This window comes from Triticum urartu, chromosome 3A (genome assembly GCF_056163025.1).
Source record: "Triticum urartu cultivar PI428250 chromosome 3A, HENAU_Tu73, whole genome shotgun sequence".
NCBI classification, from domain to species: Eukaryota; Viridiplantae; Streptophyta; class Magnoliopsida; order Poales; family Poaceae; genus Triticum; species Triticum urartu.
The window spans coordinates 322,221,552-322,228,213 of NC_141875.1; the positions used below are offsets into that span (position 1 = coordinate 322,221,552).

Genomic DNA, 6,662 nt, shown 5'->3' on the forward strand with positions numbered 1-6,662 from the left:
ATGTAAGGATGATTAGAGATAAGTATTAGTTTTTGAATATTTAGGCCTCTCTATATAAAGAGGACCTCTTGAGATGAATTAATCAAGCGAGAAGAGTTACAATCTATCACATCTACTTCATACTCGTAATCGCTAATCTGAACCCTCTCACTCAGCTACCACCCAGCGATCCTCCTGCCGGTAATTACTCTAAACCATTTTCCTCATATCAGACACATGACACTCATCATTAATAATGACTAAAGAAAAGAGGCACACGAGTGTTTCAATAACCTGAATGATTGCTTAAACCAGAAAAGTTTAGGTGTTTTTTCACGTACTGTGCAAGTATGTGACGCCCCCGATTTGACCGTACACTAATCATACACGCAAACGTGTACGATCAAGATCAGGGACTCACGGGAAGATATCACAACACAACTCTACAAATAAAATAAGTCATACAAGCATCATATTACAGCCAGGGGCCTCGAGGGCTCGAATACAAGAACTCGATCATAGACGAGTCAGCGGAAGCAACAATATCTGAGTACAGACATAAGTTAAACAAGTTTGCCTTAAGAAGGCTAGCACAAACTGGGATACAGATCGAAAGAGGCGCAGGCCTCCTGCCTGGGATCCTCCTAAGCTACTCCTGGTCATCGTCAGCGGGCACCACGTAGTAGTAGGCACCTCCGGTGTAGTAGGAGTCGTCGTCGAAGGTGGCGTCTGGCTCCTGGACTCCAGCATCTGGTTGCGACAACCAGGTAGAAGGGATAGGGGGAAAAGAGGGAGAAAGCAACCGTGAGTACTCATCCAAAGTACTCGCAAGCAAGGAGCTACACTATATATGCATGGGTATCAAATGGAATAAGGGTATCATATGTGGACTGAACTGCAGAATGCCATAATAAGAGGGGGATAGCTAGTCCTTTCGAAGACTACGCTTCTGGCAACCTCCATCTTGCAGCATGTAGAAGAGAGTAGACGGAAGTCCTCCAAGTAGCATCGCATAGCATAACCCTAACCGCTGATCCTCCCCTCGTCGCCCTGTGAGAGAGCGATCACCGGTTGTATCTGGCACTTGGATGGGTGTGTTTTATTAAGTATCCGGTTCTAGTTGTCATAAGGTCAAGGTACAACTCCAAATCGTCCTGTTACCGAAGATCACGGCTACTCGAATAGATTAACTTCCCTGCAGGGGTGCACCACATACCCCAACACGCTCGATCCCATTTGGCCAGACACACTTTCCTGGGTCATGCCCGGCCTCGGAAGATCAACACGTCGCAGCCCCACCTAGACCAACAGAGAGGTCAGCACGCCGGTCTAAACCTAAGCGCCCAGGGGTCTGGGCCCATCGCCCTTAGCACACCTGCACGTTGCGAACGCGGCCGAAAGCAGACCTAGCCTAGTGGCCTTCCAGTCCAATCCGGCGCGCGCCACTCAGTCGCTGACGTCACGAAGACTTCGGCTGATACCACGACGCCGGGATACCCATAACTACTCCCACGTAGATGGTTAGTGCGTATAGACCAAATGGCCAGACTCAGATCAAATACCCAGATCTCGTTAAGCGTGTTAAGTATCCGCGAACGCCGACCAGGGCCAGGCCCACCTCTCTCCTAGGTGGTCGGAACCTGCCCTGCCGCTCCGCCTCAAAACTCCACTCGCGGGTGCTCCTCAAGCCAACCCGTCTTTAGTCACCACATGTATCATGTATAAAGTATATAGTATATACCCGTGATCAACTCCCGAATGATCACGGCCCGATAGTATAGCATGGCAGACGGACAAGGATGTAGGGCCACTGATGATAAACTAGCATCCTATACTAAGCATTAGGATTGCAGGTAAAGGTAACAACAGTAGTAGCAAGGATAGGCTATGCATCAGGATAGGATTAACGGGAAGCAGTAACATGCTACACTACTCTAATGCAAGCAGTATAGAGAAGAGTAGGCGATATCTGGTGATCAAAGGGGGGGCTTGCCTGGTTGCTCTGGCAAGAGAGAGGGGTCGTCAACACCGTAGTCGTACTGGGTAGCAGCGGCGTCGGTCTCGGTGTCTAGCGAGAGAAGAGGGGGAAGAAACAATAAATATAATGCAAACAGATGCATAAAGATGCATGACATGACAAAACGTGATGCTAGGTGTGCCCTAACGCGGTACGAGGGGGTACCGGTGAAGGGGGAAAACATCCGGAAAAGTATTCCCGGTGTTTCGCGTTCTCGGACAGATGAAACGGAGGGGGAAAGTTGCGTGTTCGCTATGCTAGGGATGCGTGGCGGATAAACGGGCTGCGTATTCAAATTCGTCTCGACATTCTGAGCAACTTTCATGTTGAAAATATTTTAATCCGAGTTACGGATTAAAAGATATGATTTTCTAAAGATTTTATTAATTTCTGGTATTTAATCAATTATTTAAATTAATTCGAAAATAAATTAATGACATCAGCATGATGTCATGCTGACGTCAGCAGTCAACAGAGTTGACTGGGTCAAACTGACATGTGGGTCCAGTGGGACCCACCTGTCATACACTTCTTAGGTTAATTAGGTCTTAGTTAAACTAATTACTATTTAATTAAACTAACTAGTTAATTAGATTAATTAAGCATGATTAATTAACTTAATTAAATCACTTATTGATTAATTAATTAATGTAATTATTATTTATTTATTTATTTTTAATTCTTTTTTTATAAAGTTCTGGGGCGTGGGCCCCTGGGGCGTGGGCCCCTGTGTCATTGGGCCAAAGGGGCCACAGCGGTTCGGGCTAACGGGTGCTGGACGCGGCCCGAGCGGGCGTTCCCAGCAGGGCGCCGGAGCAGGGGGGCCGGTGGCCATGGGGAGGCCACGGGCGAAGCAGTGCCGTGGTGAAGCGGCGGCCACCGGAGGAGGGCGCCGGGGCCGTGGAGAGGTGCGACCGGACCGAACGGCGACCGGCCTTGGTCAGTCACCACAGGCAGGGAAGAGGGAAGGCGGGCGTTAGCCGCGGTGATTGGGGGGCGATGACTGGGGCGGTACAGGGGGGCCGCGGTGAGGGCGCGCGCGCGAGTGCGTGCGGCCAAGCAGGGGAGTGAGGGCGGCGGTTGCGGTGAGCGCACGGAGAGCGCGGGGTTGCGGGCGTTCGGGCGCGACGAGTGGGATGGCGAGGCGTGCACGGGGCGCACGCGCGCGGTGGTCGCGGAGACGAGCGCCGGGCGCGCGCGGTGGCGCGTCGAGCAGGGGAGGCCGGTGCGGTTGGCGACGGGGAGACGTGCAGAGAGGGCGCAAAGAGGAAGAGGAGGCCGTGGCCTCACCGGCGTTGCAGAGACGAGGGTCGGCGAGGCTCGGTGGAGCCTTTGGGGAGGAGGACGGGGACGCGGCGACGCAGGGGAGGAGCGGCGATGGCGTCCGGCGTGGTGGAGCAGGCCGGCGAGGTGGTCCGGCGAAGGGGGTTCCGGGCGGCGGTGGCCTCCTCTGGATCCCGACCCAGATCGGGAGAGGGAAGGGGGGGCCGACGCGGGGTCGAGGCGATGGGGTGCCCGGCGACTGGGTTGGGGCGCTGGCGTCGCGAGGTGGGGGGGAGCGGGCTCGTCCCCGATCCAGATCGGATCGGGAAGGGGAGAGGAGAGGCGTAGGGAGTAGGGGGGTGACGGGGTGGATGGGTTAGGGTTTCTGGCGCCCGAGGGGATTAGTAGCGGGCGCGGTTGGGCCGGCCTGGCGGCCCGGTAGCCTGCTAGGCCGAGGCCCAGCTCGGGGGAGGGGGGGTCTCTGTCTCTTTTATTTTTTTGTTGTTTATTTTCTCTTTTCTTTTATTTATTCTTTTAGTTCTTATTTGTTTTATTTTAGTTATATAAATCACAACAGTTGTGCCTAAATTTGTATCACTAATTATACCTCTACTACAAAAAGTTTAAACCCCTAAGTAAAATATTTTAACATTTTATAATTAACAAAAGGCATTTAATAAATTTGTTATGTTGTTGTTTCATTCCCATTTAGGCATTTAAATATTTTATAAAAGTGTGGTTTCTCCACCATATTTACCTATGCATTATTTGATTCACTTCGAACATTTTAGTTTTAACATTTGAAAACTTTTATTGTCTGCCTATTTTTGAATTTAAATTTGAATCGGTTTTGAACTAACTCGAGATTAGCAACTATAAATAAGGTGACGTGGCATCATTAGCAAAGGATCACTGTAGCTTAATTACCCGGGCGTCACAGCAAGGGATTGTTCTTCAGTAAACATCTCATTAGGTTCAGATGACGACCATTGACACGATATTGCTAATTTAAGTTAAGTTGTGATCCCAATATTCCTCAATGTGGCATCCAGTATCAGCACAACAGTAAGGCGAAGGCATGACTTCAGAACCTAATCGCAATGCAGCAAAAATAAAATAGCAGTAAGTCAAGAACATGTAAAGATGCAAAGGTTACATGTACTAACTGGACATGCCAAAATTGACCTGCTCATCTTCGAGTCCCTCCAGCACTGCTACTTCCCGTTCGAGGAGCTCTCTGTATCAGCCACGGGCCTGCTCATCGTCATGATGCTCACCTCAGCCTGCAATTCCATAAAATTTAATCTAAGTCTGATGAGTACTTTATCAGTAACTACAGATACATGAACAAGATTAAAGCAGCATACAGAGAGGTCCAAGAAGAAGAAACAAATGCAAGAACAAAAATAGGGAAAAAGAAAAGAAAACTGAGGTGTCTTTATGCCTGGACGAACAACCGATCTCGGCAGGAACAGAGGGGCAGCAGAGGACGGTCAACACAGTGCTATACCTCGTCCACCATTAGAGTGCGGTAGATGGGAAGGCGTGGTCTGGCAGAGGTGCCTCCTCTTGATGAAGAGGATGAGACGGCGCCGGCAGAGCATGGGCGGCCGCACCTCGGCCACCATGTGGCACGGACGAGGCATGTCGAGGTGTGCTGTGTGCAGGGGGGTTCCCGTGGCAGCGTCGCCATGGACGCTGATGCTGCCTCCAACTTCCTCCTCCATCACCTCCAGCGCATCTCCTTCCTGCTCGTGGCCTTTGCGCCCCACGCATGCTGGCCGGCCCACTTCGCCCCTCTTGGATGCCAAGGCGCTGCCCAAGCCATCCACGACGCTGACGAGGCGCCGGCCAGGACCGACTATGAAACCGCCAATGTGTCGGCCACCACGCGGCTCGGACGAGGCATGCCGCCTGGCGCGGCTGCTGTTCCCCTTCTCTCCAGGGATCTAAGCAACAGCGGCACGGTGATCTTCATCGGAGCGGCAGCGTCAGTAACCGAGAGGAGGCGGCGGCGGCGGTAGGTCAAGAGAGATTAGAGACAGGGAAGGGAAACTGGAGGCGACCAAGGCTCGCGAGATATTTTGCCAGTCCAGCTCCTCTCTCCAACCGCAGACGAAGGTGAGGCGCGCACGACTCGTGCACGATGCATCGGTCAGCCAGGCCCCACGCGCACATGCATCGGTCAGCCCATGCAGACGAGACGAGACGCAGCACGCACAAATGACAGACAAATGGGACCAGACCGAAACAGAGCCCACCTGCAGCGAAAGAAACAGGCACGCATGCAACAAAGAAAACCATCCGCGGTTGCTGCACGCTCTCCCGCAAACAGCGTGACGCGGGCGCGGCATGCAAGGAGAGGGCGCACACGCACCTCGAAATGGTTGACCCAGGCAGCCAGCACACTGCGAGAACCCACCCGTCATTGGTCAATGCGAGCTTACCGCGTGGTGAAAACGAACAGCGAAGATCCAGCGGCTGAAATGAAGTAGAAGACCGAATTGACCAGCATCCAACGGGCAAGAATGCATGCAATCGAGGGACAACCGTGGGAACGAGTCTTCCCGGAACTTATAGGTTTAAATGCTCTGTCTCTAAAAGTTGAAGTTTCTTATCTGAAACAGAGCTTGGAGTTCTTATTTAAAACTGAAACTTGCAGTTTCTTTTCTAAGAATTACATTGTTTGCACTTTTACACTCCTATCATTTTTTTAAGTGCTAAAAATAGATCTTTAGGGGCTGTTTGGTTCTAGGTCTAGCCATGCCATATTTTGCCATGCAATGTTGCCACACTTGCCTAAGCTTAGTTCTTCAAAATGAGAGCCACAAGTTGGCAAGCCTAAGAGAATCTTGCCACACTTTTTGAGTGTATGTGATGTGGGACCCTAGTGTGGCTTGCCTAAAGTGTGGCTTGAACCAAACACCCATCCAAGTTGGTCAAACTTGCCTAACCTTAGGTGTGGCAACCTTAGGCAAACTTAGTCTCAAACCAAACAGCCCAGAATTCATAAAATACTTCATATGCTCAATACTGCAAATTTGAAATTGAAAAGACATTCATATAGTTAGCCAGGTTGAAGGAGATCCTTACTTGGTTTGACAACGAGTGGGAGATTTCGAGGACGGTGAGGGCCATGTGGCAATGTATGCGAAAGAGCGAGACTGCGGTGATGAGGGCGGCGATGTACATGTGCTCCTCGGCGGCAGTCACGTCGCAGTCCTTCGAGTTCATCGAGTATCTCCTCTGGGCGATGGAGCAAACAAATTCGCCCGAGGCGAAAGTCGGGCAGAGGTGGTGGGCATACAAGTCGAAGGTCGAGCACCCAGAGGATAACGAATCGATCGAGTACAATGTGCCATTCGTGAGGGTGCAGAGCCAGCCTGATAGAGGCTAAGGTGTC

General features: G+C 51.2%; 1 pseudogene across 1 annotated transcript; it reads right to left on the bottom strand.

The window, feature by feature from the left end:
• Positions 1-423: 423 nt before the first annotated feature.
• LOC125543823 (uncharacterized) lies at positions 424-5,386 on the bottom strand (annotated as a pseudogene). Its single transcript, XR_007298811.2, has 3 exons — positions 4,770-5,386; positions 4,445-4,542; positions 424-729 (listed from the first exon to the last, which is right to left on the bottom strand). The product of XR_007298811.2 is annotated as an uncharacterized LOC125543823 (transcript).
• Positions 5,387-6,662: the final 1,276 nt, after the last annotated feature.